Source organism: Schistocerca nitens, unplaced genomic scaffold (genome assembly GCF_023898315.1).
Source record: "Schistocerca nitens isolate TAMUIC-IGC-003100 unplaced genomic scaffold, iqSchNite1.1 HiC_scaffold_334, whole genome shotgun sequence".
Lineage (NCBI taxonomy): Eukaryota > Metazoa > Arthropoda > Insecta > Orthoptera > Acrididae > Schistocerca > Schistocerca nitens.
In genome coordinates, this window is record NW_026045868.1 from 244356 (window position 1) to 257759 (window position 13404).

Below are 13404 nucleotides of genomic sequence, written 5' to 3' on the forward strand. Positions count from 1 at the left end.
TCTCGGCGAACATACTCTCAACGCTAAGAGATGACAACTTTGAATGAAGCCTTCAGGAAACTGAAACATCGACGAATACAGAACGACATGGAAACATTCATGCCATTACTACGTGAAGACGAGCTTGAGAGGTAGTGATCCTGAGATATACCACCACAAAAAAAAAAAAAAAAAAAAAAAAAAAAAAAAAAAAAAAAAAAAAAATAAAATAAAAATAAAACTAAATAAATAAATAAACATAAAAAAATGAAAAAATCAAAACAATAAAAAAAATTAAAAAAAAAAAACTTCCACAAATAAAGCGCAGAAGCTAGCCGAAGAAGGCACGAAAAGGTGAGCGAATGGATGGGCTGTGTGGGGAGAAGGGAGGCCCACAAAAAAAAAAAAAAAAAAAAAAAAAAAAAAAAAAAAAAAAAAAAAAAAAAACAAAAAAAAAAAAAAAAATAAAAAAAAAAAAAAGTGGTTAAGGCGTCTGACTCGAAATCAGATTCCCTCTGGGAGCGTAGGTTCGAATCCTACCGGCTGCGTGTGATTTTGCGTAAAAACGAGCAGAAATTTTCGCCCACATGTGACATGCGTGGGTGAAAGCGGATCCAAACCAGTGACACCATTCTCAACAAGACGGAAATTTATGTTTAAGAATACTGTTTCGCGACGGCCGCTGTCTGTTGCGGCTCTCGGTTCACCTCGCACGGACGCTAGTACTGCAGAAATCAGTCGCAGGCCCACGAACGCGCCCCCGTCATTTTGTCGCGCCGTCGCCGTGTTCGTGAGTACGCAGATGTGCTTCAAAGTGTTGGACAGAGCGAGCATTCATTTCTTTTTAAGAATCGCAATTCAATTCATTCGAGTGTGGCAAAAGCAGTGGTGCAGCGTTTCCTTTCTTAAGATCTCGCAGCTGCTTGCAAGTATGTCCATCGTTTAAGACGACAGAAAAGTAGCGTCAGCGGTGCGTCAGTGGGAAGTCGGTGAAGTCGCCATTGGAGCCATAAGCCAGTAATTACGACACGCGAATCACTCAAACACCATGCAGCATGTACCACAATGCTCGGCCGAGGGACCGGGCAGCTCAGTCGGTAGAGCGCTAGACTTTCAACCAAAGGGTCCCGGGTTCAAGCCCCCGTCCAGGCGAAAATTGATACACTGTCGTAACGGCTAATGTGCTGGCAACGGAAGCACTACAGAAACGAGTGAGGCCATGTCGTGTTCTTACGTGAGATTGCTTGAAAAGGAGCAGTTGCACTTGTCGAGAGACGCTTCTGCGACCGGCAGTCGTGGCCGAGTGGTTAAGGCGTCTGACTATAAATCAGATTCCCTCTGGGAGCGTAGGTTCGAGTCCTACCGACTGCGTTTCTTTTTTGTGTCAAGAGGTGAAGAACATCTAAAACGGAACCGTGAAATGAGCGAATACGTGGGAAACACTGCATTCGAGACGCTTGTGAATTTTTACAATTGTCCAGTGAGTGTCGACAAAACACGTAGCTCCTCTGCTGAGACGTACAAAATGCTGCAATTTCACTTTGCATCGTGTGTCAGCTTTCTTCGATAGGCTGTTACGAGGATAGCGTGATGAGTTTTTAGACAGCAGTCAGACGACGTTTAAACAGTAACAGCTCCACGCAACGACTACCCAACAGTAAAGGACATGAGGCAATGTGTCAGTATGCCTAGAGGGAGGGGTGTTAAGGTAATGTGAGCCCGGATAGCTCAGTCGGTAGAGCATTAGGCTTTTAACCTAAGGGTCCAGGGTTCAAGTCCCTGTTCGGGCGGAAATTTTAATACCTTGGTAGCCGCACGTCTCGTAGCGGTGTAAGCACTACGGAAAAGAATGCTGCTACGCCGTTTCCTGGCACTGCAGAGCTTTAAACAGTAGCAGTTGCATGTGTCGGGAGGATCGTCCGCTAGTGGCAGTCGTGGCCGAGTGGTTAAGGCGTCTGACTCGAAATCAGATTCCCTCTGGGAGCGTAGGTTCGAATCCTACCGGCTGCGTGTGATTTTGCGTAAAAACGAGCAGAAATTTTCGCCCACATGTGACATGCGTGGGTGAAAGCGGATCCAAACCAGTGACACCATTCTCAACAAGACGGAAATTTATGTTTAAGAATACTGTTTCGCGACGGCCGCTGTCTGTTGCGGCTCTCGGTTCACCTCGCACGGACGCTAGTACTGCAGAAATCAGTCGCAGGCCCACGAACGCGCCCCCGTCATTTTGTCGCGCCGTCGCCGTGTTCGTGAGTACGCAGATGTGCTTCAAAGTGTTGGACAGAGCGAGCATTCATTTCTTTTTAAGAATCGCAATTCAATTCATTCGAGTGTGGCAAAAGCAGTGGTGCAGCGTTTCCTTTCTTAAGATCTCGCAGCTGCTTGCAAGTATGTCCATCGTTTAAGACGACAGAAAAGTAGCGTCAGCGGTGCGTCAGTGGGAAGTCGGTGAAGTCGCCATTGGAGCCATAAGCCAGTAATTACGACACGCGAATCACTCAAACACCATGCAGCATGTACCACAATGCTCGGCCGAGGGACCGGGCAGCTCAGTCGGTAGAGCGCTAGACTTTCAACCAAAGGGTCCCGGGTTCAAGCCCCCGTCCAGGCGAAAATTGATACACTGTCGTAACGGCTAATGTGCTGGCAACGGAAGCACTACAGAAACGAGTGAGGCCATGTCGTGTTCTTACGTGAGATTGCTTGAAAAGGAGCAGTTGCACTTGTCGAGAGACGCTTCTGCGACCGGCAGTCGTGGCCGAGTGGTTAAGGCGTCTGACTAGAAATCAGATTCCCTCTGGGAGCGTAGGTTCGAGTCCTACCGACTGCGTTTCTTTTTTGTGTCAAGAGGTGAAGAACATCTAAAACGGAACCGTGAAATGAGCGAATACGTGGGAAACACTGCATTCGAGACGCTTGTGAATTTTTACAATTGTCCAGTGAGTGTCGACAAAACACGTAGCTCCTCTGCTGAGACGTACAAAATGCTGCAATTTCACTTTGCATCGTGTGTCAGCTTTCTTCGATAGGCTGTTACGAGGATAGCGTGATGAGTTTTTAGACAGCAGTCAGACGACGTTTAAACAGTAACAGCTCCACGCAACGACTACCCAACAGTAAAGGACATGAGGCAATGTGTCAGTATGCCTAGAGGGAGGGGTGTTAAGGTAATGTGAGCCCGGATAGCTCAGTCGGTAGAGCATTAGGCTTTTAACCTAAGGGTCCAGGGTTCAAGTCCCTGTTCGGGCGGAAATTTTAATACCTTGGTAGCCGCACGTCTCGTAGCGGTGTAAGCACTACGGAAAAGAATGCTGCTACGCCGTTTCCTGGCACTGCAGAGCTTTAAACAGTAGCAGTTGCATGTGTCGGGAGGATCGTCCGCTAGTGGCAGTCGTGGCCGAGTGGTTAAGGCGTCTGACTCGAAATCAGATTCCCTCTGGGAGCGTAGGTTCGAATCCTACCGGCTGCGTGTGATTTTGCGTAAAAACGAGCAGAAATTTTCGCCCACATGTGACATGCGTGGGTGAAAGCGGATCCAAACCAGTGACACCATTCTCAACAAGACGGAAATTTATGTTTAAGAATACTGTTTCGCGACGGCCGCTGTCTGTTGCGGCTCTCGGTTCACCTCGCACGGACGCTAGTACTGCAGAAATCAGTCGCAGGCCCACGAACGCGCCCCCGTCATTTTGTCGCGCCGTCGCCGTGTTCGTGAGTACGCAGATGTGCTTCAAAGTGTTGGACAGAGCGAGCATTCATTTCTTTTTAAGAATCGCAATTCAATTCATTCGAGTGTGGCAAAAGCAGTGGTGCAGCGTTTCCTTTCTTAAGATCTCGCAGCTGCTTGCAAGTATGTCCATCGTTTAAGACGACAGAAAAGTAGCGTCAGCGGTGCGTCAGTGGGAAGTCGGTGAAGTCGCCATTGGAGCCATAAGCCAGTAATTACGACACGCGAATCACTCAAACACCATGCAGCATGTACCACAATGCTCGGCCGAGGGACCGGGCAGCTCAGTCGGTAGAGCGCTAGACTTTCAACCAAAGGGTCCCGGGTTCAAGCCCCCGTCCAGGCGAAAATTGATACACTGTCGTAACGGCTAATGTGCTGGCAACGGAAGCACTACAGAAACGAGTGAGGCCATGTCGTGTTCTTACGTGAGATTGCTTGAAAAGGAGCAGTTGCACTTGTCGAGAGACGCTTCTGCGACCGGCAGTCGTGGCCGAGTGGTTAAGGCGTCTGACTAGAAATCAGATTCCCTCTGGGAGCGTAGGTTCGAGTCCTACCGACTGCGTTTCTTTTTTGTGTCAAGAGGTGAAGAACATCTAAAACGGAACCGTGAAATGAGCGAATACGTGGGAAACACTGCATTCGAGACGCTTGTGAATTTTTACAATTGTCCAGTGAGTGTCGACAAAACACGTAGCTCCTCTGCTGAGACGTACAAAATGCTGCAATTTCACTTTGCATCGTGTGTCAGCTTTCTTCGATAGGCTGTTACGAGGATAGCGTGATGAGTTTTTAGACAGCAGTCAGACGACGTTTAAACAGTAACAGCTCCACGCAACGACTACCCAACAGTAAAGGACATGAGGCAATGTGTCAGTATGCCTAGAGGGAGGGGTGTTAAGGTAATGTGAGCCCGGATAGCTCAGTCGGTAGAGCATTAGGCTTTTAACCTAAGGGTCCAGGGTTCAAGTCCCTGTTCGGGCGGAAATTTTAATACCTTGGTAGCCGCACGTCTCGTAGCGGTGTAAGCACTACGGAAAAGAATGCTGCTACGCCGTTTCCTGGCACTGCAGAGCTTTAAACAGTAGCAGTTGCATGTGTCGGGAGGATCGTCCGCTAGTGGCAGTCGTGGCCGAGTGGTTAAGGCGTCTGACTCGAAATCAGATTCCCTCTGGGAGCGTAGGTTCGAATCCTACCGGCTGCGTGTGATTTTGCGTAAAAACGAGCAGAAATTTTCGCCCACATGTGACATGCGTGGGTGAAAGCGGATCCAAACCAGTGACACCATTCTCAACAAGACGGAAATTTATGTTTAAGAATACTGTTTCGCGACGGCCGCTGTCTGTTGCGGCTCTCGGTTCACCTCGCACGGACGCTAGTACTGCAGAAATCAGTCGCAGGCCCACGAACGCGCCCCCGTCATTTTGTCGCGCCGTCGCCGTGTTCGTGAGTACGCAGATGTGCTTCAAAGTGTTGGACAGAGCGAGCATTCATTTCTTTTTAAGAATCGCAATTCAATTCATTCGAGTGTGGCAAAAGCAGTGGTGCAGCGTTTCCTTTCTTAAGATCTCGCAGCTGCTTGCAAGTATGTCCATCGTTTAAGACGACAGAAAAGTAGCGTCAGCGGTGCGTCAGTGGGAAGTCGGTGAAGTCGCCATTGGAGCCATAAGCCAGTAATTACGACACGCGAATCACTCAAACACCATGCAGCATGTACCACAATGCTCGGCCGAGGGACCGGGCAGCTCAGTCGGTAGAGCGCTAGACTTTCAACCAAAGGGTCCCGGGTTCAAGCCCCCGTCCAGGCGAAAATTGATACACTGTCGTAACGGCTAATGTGCTGGCAACGGAAGCACTACAGAAACGAGTGAGGCCATGTCGTGTTCTTACGTGAGATTGCTTGAAAAGGAGCAGTTGCACTTGTCGAGAGACGCTTCTGCGACCGGCAGTCGTGGCCGAGTGGTTAAGGCGTCTGACTAGAAATCAGATTCCCTCTGGGAGCGTAGGTTCGAGTCCTACCGACTGCGTTTCTTTTTTGTGTCAAGAGGTGAAGAACATCTAAAACGGAACCGTGAAATGAGCGAATACGTGGGAAACACTGCATTCGAGACGCTTGTGAATTTTACAATTGTCCAGTGAGTGTCGACAAAACACGTAGCTCCTCTGCTGAGACGTACAAAATGCTGCAATTTCACTTTGCATCGTGTGTCAGCTTTCTTCGATAGGCTGTTACGAGGATAGCGTGATGAGTTTTTAGACAGCAGTCAGACGACGTTTAAACAGTAACAGCTCCACGCAACGACTACCCAACAGTAAAGGACATGAGGCAATGTGTCAGTATGCCTAGAGGGAGGGGTGTTAAGGTAATGTGAGCCCGGATAGCTCAGTCGGTAGAGCATTAGGCTTTTAACCTAAGGGTCCAGGGTTCAAGTCCCTGTTCGGGCGGAAATTTTAATACCTTGGTAGCCGCACGTCTCGTAGCGGTGTAAGCACTACGGAAAAGAATGCTGCTACGCCGTTTCCTGGCACTGCAGAGCTTTAAACAGTAGCAGTTGCATGTGTCGGGAGGATCGTCCGCTAGTGGCAGTCGTGGCCGAGTGGTTAAGGCGTCTGACTCGAAATCAGATTCCCTCTGGGAGCGTAGGTTCGAATCCTACCGGCTGCGTGTGATTTTGCGTAAAAACGAGCAGAAATTTTCGCCCACATGTGACATGCGTGGGTGAAAGCGGATCCAAACCAGTGACACCATTCTCAACAAGACGGAAATTTATGTTTAAGAATACTGTTTCGCGACGGCCGCTGTCTGTTGCGGCTCTCGGTTCACCTCGCACGGACGCTAGTACTGCAGAAATCAGTCGCAGGCCCACGAACGCGCCCCCGTCATTTTGTCGCGCCGTCGCCGTGTTCGTGAGTACGCAGATGTGCTTCAAAGTGTTGGACAGAGCGAGCATTCATTTCTTTTTAAGAATCGCAATTCAATTCATTCGAGTGTGGCAAAAGCAGTGGTGCAGCGTTTCCTTTCTTAAGATCTCGCAGCTGCTTGCAAGTATGTCCATCGTTTAAGACGACAGAAAAGTAGCGTCAGCGGTGCGTCAGTGGGAAGTCGGTGAAGTCGCCATTGGAGCCATAAGCCAGTAATTACGACACGCGAATCACTCAAACACCATGCAGCATGTACCACAATGCTCGGCCGAGGGACCGGGCAGCTCAGTCGGTAGAGCGCTAGACTTTCAACCAAAGGGTCCCGGGTTCAAGCCCCCGTCCAGGCGAAAATTGATACACTGTCGTAACGGCTAATGTGCTGGCAACGGAAGCACTACAGAAACGAGTGAGGCCATGTCGTGTTCTTACGTGAGATTGCTTGAAAAGGAGCAGTTGCACTTGTCGAGAGACGCTTCTGCGACCGGCAGTCGTGGCCGAGTGGTTAAGGCGTCTGACTAGAAATCAGATTCCCTCTGGGAGCGTAGGTTCGAGTCCTACCGACTGCGTTTCTTTTTTGTGTCAAGAGGTGAAGAACATCTAAAACGGAACCGTGAAATGAGCGAATACGTGGGAAACACTGCATTCGAGACGCTTGTGAATTTTACAATTGTCCAGTGAGTGTCGACAAAACACGTAGCTCCTCTGCTGAGACGTACAAAATGCTGCAATTTCACTTTGCATCGTGTGTCAGCTTTCTTCGATAGGCTGTTACGAGGATAGCGTGATGAGTTTTTAGACAGCAGTCAGACGACGTTTAAACAGTAACAGCTCCACGCAACGACTACCCAACAGTAAAGGACATGAGGCAATGTGTCAGTATGCCTAGAGGGAGGGGTGTTAAGGTAATGTGAGCCCGGATAGCTCAGTCGGTAGAGCATTAGGCTTTTAACCTAAGGGTCCAGGGTTCAAGTCCCTGTTCGGGCGGAAATTTTAATACCTTGGTAGCCGCACGTCTCGTAGCGGTGTAAGCACTACGGAAAAGAATGCTGCTACGCCGTTTCCTGGCACTGCAGAGCTTTAAACAGTAGCAGTTGCATGTGTCGGGAGGATCGTCCGCTAGTGGCAGTCGTGGCCGAGTGGTTAAGGCGTCTGACTCGAAATCAGATTCCCTCTGGGAGCGTAGGTTCGAATCCTACCGGCTGCGTGTGATTTTGCGTAAAAACGAGCAGAAATTTTCGCCCACATGTGACATGCGTGGGTGAAAGCGGATCCAAACCAGTGACACCATTCTCAACAAGACGGAAATTTATGTTTAAGAATACTGTTTCGCGACGGCCGCTGTCTGTTGCGGCTCTCGGTTCACCTCGCACGGACGCTAGTACTGCAGAAATCAGTCGCAGGCCCACGAACGCGCCCCCGTCATTTTGTCGCGCCGTCGCCGTGTTCGTGAGTACGCAGATGTGCTTCAAAGTGTTGGACAGAGCGAGCATTCATTTCTTTTTAAGAATCGCAATTCAATTCATTCGAGTGTGGCAAAAGCAGTGGTGCAGCGTTTCCTTTCTTAAGATCTCGCAGCTGCTTGCAAGTATGTCCATCGTTTAAGACGACAGAAAAGTAGCGTCAGCGGTGCGTCAGTGGGAAGTCGGTGAAGTCGCCATTGGAGCCATAAGCCAGTAATTACGACACGCGAATCACTCAAACACCATGCAGCATGTACCACAATGCTCGGCCGAGGGACCGGGCAGCTCAGTCGGTAGAGCGCTAGACTTTCAACCAAAGGGTCCCGGGTTCAAGCCCCCGTCCAGGCGAAAATTGATACACTGTCGTAACGGCTAATGTGCTGGCAACGGAAGCACTACAGAAACGAGTGAGGCCATGTCGTGTTCTTACGTGAGATTGCTTGAAAAGGAGCAGTTGCACTTGTCGAGAGACGCTTCTGCGACCGGCAGTCGTGGCCGAGTGGTTAAGGCGTCTGACTAGAAATCAGATTCCCTCTGGGAGCGTAGGTTCGAGTCCTACCGACTGCGTTTCTTTTTTGTGTCAAGAGGTGAAGAACATCTAAAACGGAACCGTGAAATGAGCGAATACGTGGGAAACACTGCATTCGAGACGCTTGTGAATTTTTACAATTGTCCAGTGAGTGTCGACAAAACACGTAGCTCCTCTGCTGAGACGTACAAAATGCTGCAATTTCACTTTGCATCGTGTGTCAGCTTTCTTCGATAGGCTGTTACGAGGATAGCGTGATGAGTTTTTAGACAGCAGTCAGACGACGTTTAAACAGTAACAGCTCCACGCAACGACTACCCAACAGTAAAGGACATGAGGCAATGTGTCAGTATGCCTAGAGGGAGGGGTGTTAAGGTAATGTGAGCCCGGATAGCTCAGTCGGTAGAGCATTAGGCTTTTAACCTAAGGGTCCAGGGTTCAAGTCCCTGTTCGGGCGGAAATTTTAATACCTTGGTAGCCGCACGTCTCGTAGCGGTGTAAGCACTACGGAAAAGAATGCTGCTACGCCGTTTCCTGGCACTGCAGAGCTTTAAACAGTAGCAGTTGCATGTGTCGGGAGGATCGTCCGCTAGTGGCAGTCGTGGCCGAGTGGTTAAGGCGTCTGACTCGAAATCAGATTCCCTCTGGGAGCGTAGGTTCGAATCCTACCGGCTGCGTGTGATTTTGCGTAAAAACGAGCAGAAATTTTCGCCCACATGTGACATGCGTGGGTGAAAGCGGATCCAAACCAGTGACACCATTCTCAACAAGACGGAAATTTATGTTTAAGAATACTGTTTCGCGACGGCCGCTGTCTGTTGCGGCTCTCGGTTCACCTCGCACGGACGCTAGTACTGCAGAAATCAGTCGCAGGCCCACGAACGCGCCCCCGTCATTTTGTCGCGCCGTCGCCGTGTTCGTGAGTACGCAGATGTGCTTCAAAGTGTTGGACAGAGCGAGCATTCATTTCTTTTTAAGAATCGCAATTCAATTCATTCGAGTGTGGCAAAAGCAGTGGTGCAGCGTTTCCTTTCTTAAGATCTCGCAGCTGCTTGCAAGTATGTCCATCGTTTAAGACGACAGAAAAGTAGCGTCAGCGGTGCGTCAGTGGGAAGTCGGTGAAGTCGCCATTGGAGCCATAAGCCAGTAATTACGACACGCGAATCACTCAAACACCATGCAGCATGTACCACAATGCTCGGCCGAGGGACCGGGCAGCTCAGTCGGTAGAGCGCTAGACTTTCAACCAAAGGGTCCCGGGTTCAAGCCCCCGTCCAGGCGAAAATTGATACACTGTCGTAACGGCTAATGTGCTGGCAACGGAAGCACTACAGAAACGAGTGAGGCCATGTCGTGTTCTTACGTGAGATTGCTTGAAAAGGAGCAGTTGCACTTGTCGAGAGACGCTTCTGCGACCGGCAGTCGTGGCCGAGTGGTTAAGGCGTCTGACTAGAAATCAGATTCCCTCTGGGAGCGTAGGTTCGAGTCCTACCGACTGCGTTTCTTTTTTGTGTCAAGAGGTGAAGAACATCTAAAACGGAACCGTGAAATGAGCGAATACGTGGGAAACACTGCATTCGAGACGCTTGTGAATTTTACAATTGTCCAGTGAGTGTCGACAAAACACGTAGCTCCTCTGCTGAGACGTACAAAATGCTGCAATTTCACTTTGCATCGTGTGTCAGCTTTCTTCGATAGGCTGTTACGAGGATAGCGTGATGAGTTTTTAGACAGCAGTCAGACGACGTTTAAACAGTAACAGCTCCACGCAACGACTACCCAACAGTAAAGGACATGAGGCAATGTGTCAGTATGCCTAGAGGGAGGGGTGTTAAGGTAATGTGAGCCCGGATAGCTCAGTCGGTAGAGCATTAGGCTTTTAACCTAAGGGTCCAGGGTTCAAGTCCCTGTTCGGGCGGAAATTTTAATACCTTGGTAGCCGCACGTCTCGTAGCGGTGTAAGCACTACGGAAAAGAATGCTGCTACGCCGTTTCCTGGCACTGCAGAGCTTTAAACAGTAGCAGTTGCATGTGTCGGGAGGATCGTCCGCTAGTGGCAGTCGTGGCCGAGTGGTTAAGGCGTCTGACTCGAAATCAGATTCCCTCTGGGAGCGTAGGTTCGAATCCTACCGGCTGCGTGTGATTTTGCGTAAAAACGAGCAGAAATTTTCGCCCACATGTGACATGCGTGGGTGAAAGCGGATCCAAACCAGTGACACCATTCTCAACAAGACGGAAATTTATGTTTAAGAATACTGTTTCGCGACGGCCGCTGTCTGTTGCGGCTCTCGGTTCACCTCGCACGGACGCTAGTACTGCAGAAATCAGTCGCAGGCCCACGAACGCGCCCCCGTCATTTTGTCGCGCCGTCGCCGTGTTCGTGAGTACGCAGATGTGCTTCAAAGTGTTGGACAGAGCGAGCATTCATTTCTTTTTAAGAATCGCAATTCAATTCATTCGAGTGTGGCAAAAGCAGTGGTGCAGCGTTTCCTTTCTTAAGATCTCGCAGCTGCTTGCAAGTATGTCCATCGTTTAAGACGACAGAAAAGTAGCGTCAGCGGTGCGTCAGTGGGAAGTCGGTGAAGTCGCCATTGGAGCCATAAGCCAGTAATTACGACACGCGAATCACTCAAACACCATGCAGCATGTACCACAATGCTCGGCCGAGGGACCGGGCAGCTCAGTCGGTAGAGCGCTAGACTTTCAACCAAAGGGTCCCGGGTTCAAGCCCCCGTCCAGGCGAAAATTGATACACTGTCGTAACGGCTAATGTGCTGGCAACGGAAGCACTACAGAAACGAGTGAGGCCATGTCGTGTTCTTACGTGAGATTGCTTGAAAAGGAGCAGTTGCACTTGTCGAGAGACGCTTCTGCGACCGGCAGTCGTGGCCGAGTGGTTAAGGCGTCTGACTAGAAATCAGATTCCCTCTGGGAGCGTAGGTTCGAGTCCTACCGACTGCGTTTCTTTTTTGTGTCAAGAGGTGAAGAACATCTAAAACGGAACCGTGAAATGAGCGAATACGTGGGAAACACTGCATTCGAGACGCTTGTGAATTTTACAATTGTCCAGTGAGTGTCGACAAAACACGTAGCTCCTCTGCTGAGACGTACAAAATGCTGCAATTTCACTTTGCATCGTGTGTCAGCTTTCTTCGATAGGCTGTTACGAGGATAGCGTGATGAGTTTTTAGACAGCAGTCAGACGACGTTTAAACAGTAACAGCTCCACGCAACGACTACCCAACAGTAAAGGACATGAGGCAATGTGTCAGTATGCCTAGAGGGAGGGGTGTTAAGGTAATGTGAGCCCGGATAGCTCAGTCGGTAGAGCATTAGGCTTTTAACCTAAGGGTCCAGGGTTCAAGTCCCTGTTCGGGCGGAAATTTTAATACCTTGGTAGCCGCACGTCTCGTAGCGGTGTAAGCACTACGGAAAAGAATGCTGCTACGCCGTTTCCTGGCACTGCAGAGCTTTAAACAGTAGCAGTTGCATGTGTCGGGAGGATCGTCCGCTAGTGGCAGTCGTGGCCGAGTGGTTAAGGCGTCTGACTCGAAATCAGATTCCCTCTGGGAGCGTAGGTTCGAATCCTACCGGCTGCGTGTGATTTTGCGTAAAAACGAGCAGAAATTTTCGCCCACATGTGACATGCGTGGGTGAAAGCGGATCCAAACCAGTGACACCATTCTCAACAAGACGGAAATTTATGTTTAAGAATACTGTTTCGCGACGGCCGCTGTCTGTTGCGGCTCTCGGTTCACCTCGCACGGACGCTAGTACTGCAGAAATCAGTCGCAGGCCCACGAACGCGCCCCCGTCATTTTGTCGCGCCGTCGCCGTGTTCGTGAGTACGCAGATGTGCTTCAAAGTGTTGGACAGAGCGAGCATTCATTTCTTTTTAAGAATCGCAATTCAATTCATTCGAGTGTGGCAAAAGCAGTGGTGCAGCGTTTCCTTTCTTAAGATCTCGCAGCTGCTTGCAAGTATGTCCATCGTTTAAGACGACAGAAAAGTAGCGTCAGCGGTGCGTCAGTGGGAAGTCGGTGAAGTCGCCATTGGAGCCATAAGCCAGTAATTACGACACGCGAATCACTCAAACACCATGCAGCATGTACCACAATGCTCGGCCGAGGGACCGGGCAGCTCAGTCGGTAGAGCGCTAGACTTTCAACCAAAGGGTCCCGGGTTCAAGCCCCCGTCCAGGCGAAAATTGATACACTGTCGTAACGGCTAATGTGCTGGCAACGGAAGCACTACAGAAACGAGTGAGGCCATGTCGTGTTCTTACGTGAGATTGCTTGAAAAGGAGCAGTTGCACTTGTCGAGAGACGCTTCTGCGACCGGCAGTCGTGGCCGAGTGGTTAAGGCGTCTGACTAGAAATCAGATTCCCTCTGGGAGCGTAGGTTCGAGTCCTACCGACTGCGTTTCTTTTTTGTGTCAAGAGGTGAAGAACATCTAAAACGGAACCGTGAAATGAGCGAATACGTGGGAAACACTGCATTCGAGACGCTTGTGAATTTTACAATTGTCCAGTGAGTGTCGACAAAACACGTAGCTCCTCTGCTGAGACGTACAAAATGCTGCAATTTCACTTTGCATCGTGTGTCAGCTTTCTTCGATAGGCTGTTACGAGGATAGCGTGATGAGTTTTTAGACAGCAGTCAGACGACGTTTAAACAGTAACAGCTCCACGCAACGACTACCCAACAGTAAAGGACATGAGGCAATGTGTCAGTATGCCTAGAGGGAGGGGTGTTAAGGTAATGTGAGCCGGATAGCTCAGTCG

At 49.8% G+C, this 13404-nt stretch overlaps 25 non-coding genes across 25 annotated transcripts; all 25 read left to right on the plus strand.

Annotated features, from left to right (window-relative positions):
- Positions 1-1268: 1268 nt before the first annotated feature.
- On the plus strand, positions 1269-1350 carry Trnay-aua (transfer RNA tyrosine (anticodon AUA)). The gene has a single exon. It is a non-coding gene; the product is annotated as a tRNA-Tyr (tRNA).
- A 346-nt stretch (positions 1351-1696) lies between these two features.
- Trnak-uuu (transfer RNA lysine (anticodon UUU)) lies at positions 1697-1769 on the plus strand. The gene has a single exon. It is a non-coding gene; the product is annotated as a tRNA-Lys (tRNA).
- A 138-nt stretch (positions 1770-1907) lies between these two features.
- Trnas-cga (transfer RNA serine (anticodon CGA)) lies at positions 1908-1989 on the plus strand. Its single transcript has one exon. It is a non-coding gene; the product is annotated as a tRNA-Ser (tRNA).
- Positions 1990-2730: 741 nt separating this feature from the next.
- Positions 2731-2812, plus strand: Trnas-aga (transfer RNA serine (anticodon AGA)). The gene has a single exon. It is a non-coding gene; the product is annotated as a tRNA-Ser (tRNA).
- A 346-nt stretch (positions 2813-3158) lies between these two features.
- Positions 3159-3231, plus strand: Trnak-uuu (transfer RNA lysine (anticodon UUU)). Its single transcript has one exon. It is a non-coding gene; the product is annotated as a tRNA-Lys (tRNA).
- A 138-nt stretch (positions 3232-3369) lies between these two features.
- Trnas-cga (transfer RNA serine (anticodon CGA)) lies at positions 3370-3451 on the plus strand. The gene has a single exon. It is a non-coding gene; the product is annotated as a tRNA-Ser (tRNA).
- A 741-nt stretch (positions 3452-4192) lies between these two features.
- On the plus strand, positions 4193-4274 carry Trnas-aga (transfer RNA serine (anticodon AGA)). The gene has a single exon. It is a non-coding gene; the product is annotated as a tRNA-Ser (tRNA).
- A 346-nt stretch (positions 4275-4620) lies between these two features.
- Trnak-uuu (transfer RNA lysine (anticodon UUU)) lies at positions 4621-4693 on the plus strand. Its single transcript has one exon. It is a non-coding gene; the product is annotated as a tRNA-Lys (tRNA).
- A 138-nt stretch (positions 4694-4831) lies between these two features.
- Positions 4832-4913, plus strand: Trnas-cga (transfer RNA serine (anticodon CGA)). The gene has a single exon. It is a non-coding gene; the product is annotated as a tRNA-Ser (tRNA).
- Positions 4914-5654: 741 nt separating this feature from the next.
- Trnas-aga (transfer RNA serine (anticodon AGA)) lies at positions 5655-5736 on the plus strand. Its single transcript has one exon. It is a non-coding gene; the product is annotated as a tRNA-Ser (tRNA).
- Positions 5737-6081: 345 nt separating this feature from the next.
- On the plus strand, positions 6082-6154 carry Trnak-uuu (transfer RNA lysine (anticodon UUU)). Its single transcript has one exon. It is a non-coding gene; the product is annotated as a tRNA-Lys (tRNA).
- A 138-nt stretch (positions 6155-6292) lies between these two features.
- Positions 6293-6374, plus strand: Trnas-cga (transfer RNA serine (anticodon CGA)). Its single transcript has one exon. It is a non-coding gene; the product is annotated as a tRNA-Ser (tRNA).
- Positions 6375-7115: 741 nt separating this feature from the next.
- On the plus strand, positions 7116-7197 carry Trnas-aga (transfer RNA serine (anticodon AGA)). The gene has a single exon. It is a non-coding gene; the product is annotated as a tRNA-Ser (tRNA).
- A 345-nt stretch (positions 7198-7542) lies between these two features.
- Trnak-uuu (transfer RNA lysine (anticodon UUU)) lies at positions 7543-7615 on the plus strand. Its single transcript has one exon. It is a non-coding gene; the product is annotated as a tRNA-Lys (tRNA).
- Positions 7616-7753: 138 nt separating this feature from the next.
- On the plus strand, positions 7754-7835 carry Trnas-cga (transfer RNA serine (anticodon CGA)). Its single transcript has one exon. It is a non-coding gene; the product is annotated as a tRNA-Ser (tRNA).
- A 741-nt stretch (positions 7836-8576) lies between these two features.
- On the plus strand, positions 8577-8658 carry Trnas-aga (transfer RNA serine (anticodon AGA)). Its single transcript has one exon. It is a non-coding gene; the product is annotated as a tRNA-Ser (tRNA).
- A 346-nt stretch (positions 8659-9004) lies between these two features.
- Positions 9005-9077, plus strand: Trnak-uuu (transfer RNA lysine (anticodon UUU)). Its single transcript has one exon. It is a non-coding gene; the product is annotated as a tRNA-Lys (tRNA).
- Positions 9078-9215: 138 nt separating this feature from the next.
- Positions 9216-9297, plus strand: Trnas-cga (transfer RNA serine (anticodon CGA)). The gene has a single exon. It is a non-coding gene; the product is annotated as a tRNA-Ser (tRNA).
- A 741-nt stretch (positions 9298-10038) lies between these two features.
- Trnas-aga (transfer RNA serine (anticodon AGA)) lies at positions 10039-10120 on the plus strand. The gene has a single exon. It is a non-coding gene; the product is annotated as a tRNA-Ser (tRNA).
- Positions 10121-10465: 345 nt separating this feature from the next.
- Trnak-uuu (transfer RNA lysine (anticodon UUU)) lies at positions 10466-10538 on the plus strand. The gene has a single exon. It is a non-coding gene; the product is annotated as a tRNA-Lys (tRNA).
- Positions 10539-10676: 138 nt separating this feature from the next.
- Positions 10677-10758, plus strand: Trnas-cga (transfer RNA serine (anticodon CGA)). The gene has a single exon. It is a non-coding gene; the product is annotated as a tRNA-Ser (tRNA).
- A 741-nt stretch (positions 10759-11499) lies between these two features.
- Trnas-aga (transfer RNA serine (anticodon AGA)) lies at positions 11500-11581 on the plus strand. Its single transcript has one exon. It is a non-coding gene; the product is annotated as a tRNA-Ser (tRNA).
- A 345-nt stretch (positions 11582-11926) lies between these two features.
- Positions 11927-11999, plus strand: Trnak-uuu (transfer RNA lysine (anticodon UUU)). The gene has a single exon. It is a non-coding gene; the product is annotated as a tRNA-Lys (tRNA).
- A 138-nt stretch (positions 12000-12137) lies between these two features.
- Trnas-cga (transfer RNA serine (anticodon CGA)) lies at positions 12138-12219 on the plus strand. Its single transcript has one exon. It is a non-coding gene; the product is annotated as a tRNA-Ser (tRNA).
- A 741-nt stretch (positions 12220-12960) lies between these two features.
- Positions 12961-13042, plus strand: Trnas-aga (transfer RNA serine (anticodon AGA)). The gene has a single exon. It is a non-coding gene; the product is annotated as a tRNA-Ser (tRNA).
- The last annotated feature ends 362 nt before the right edge of the window (positions 13043-13404 follow it).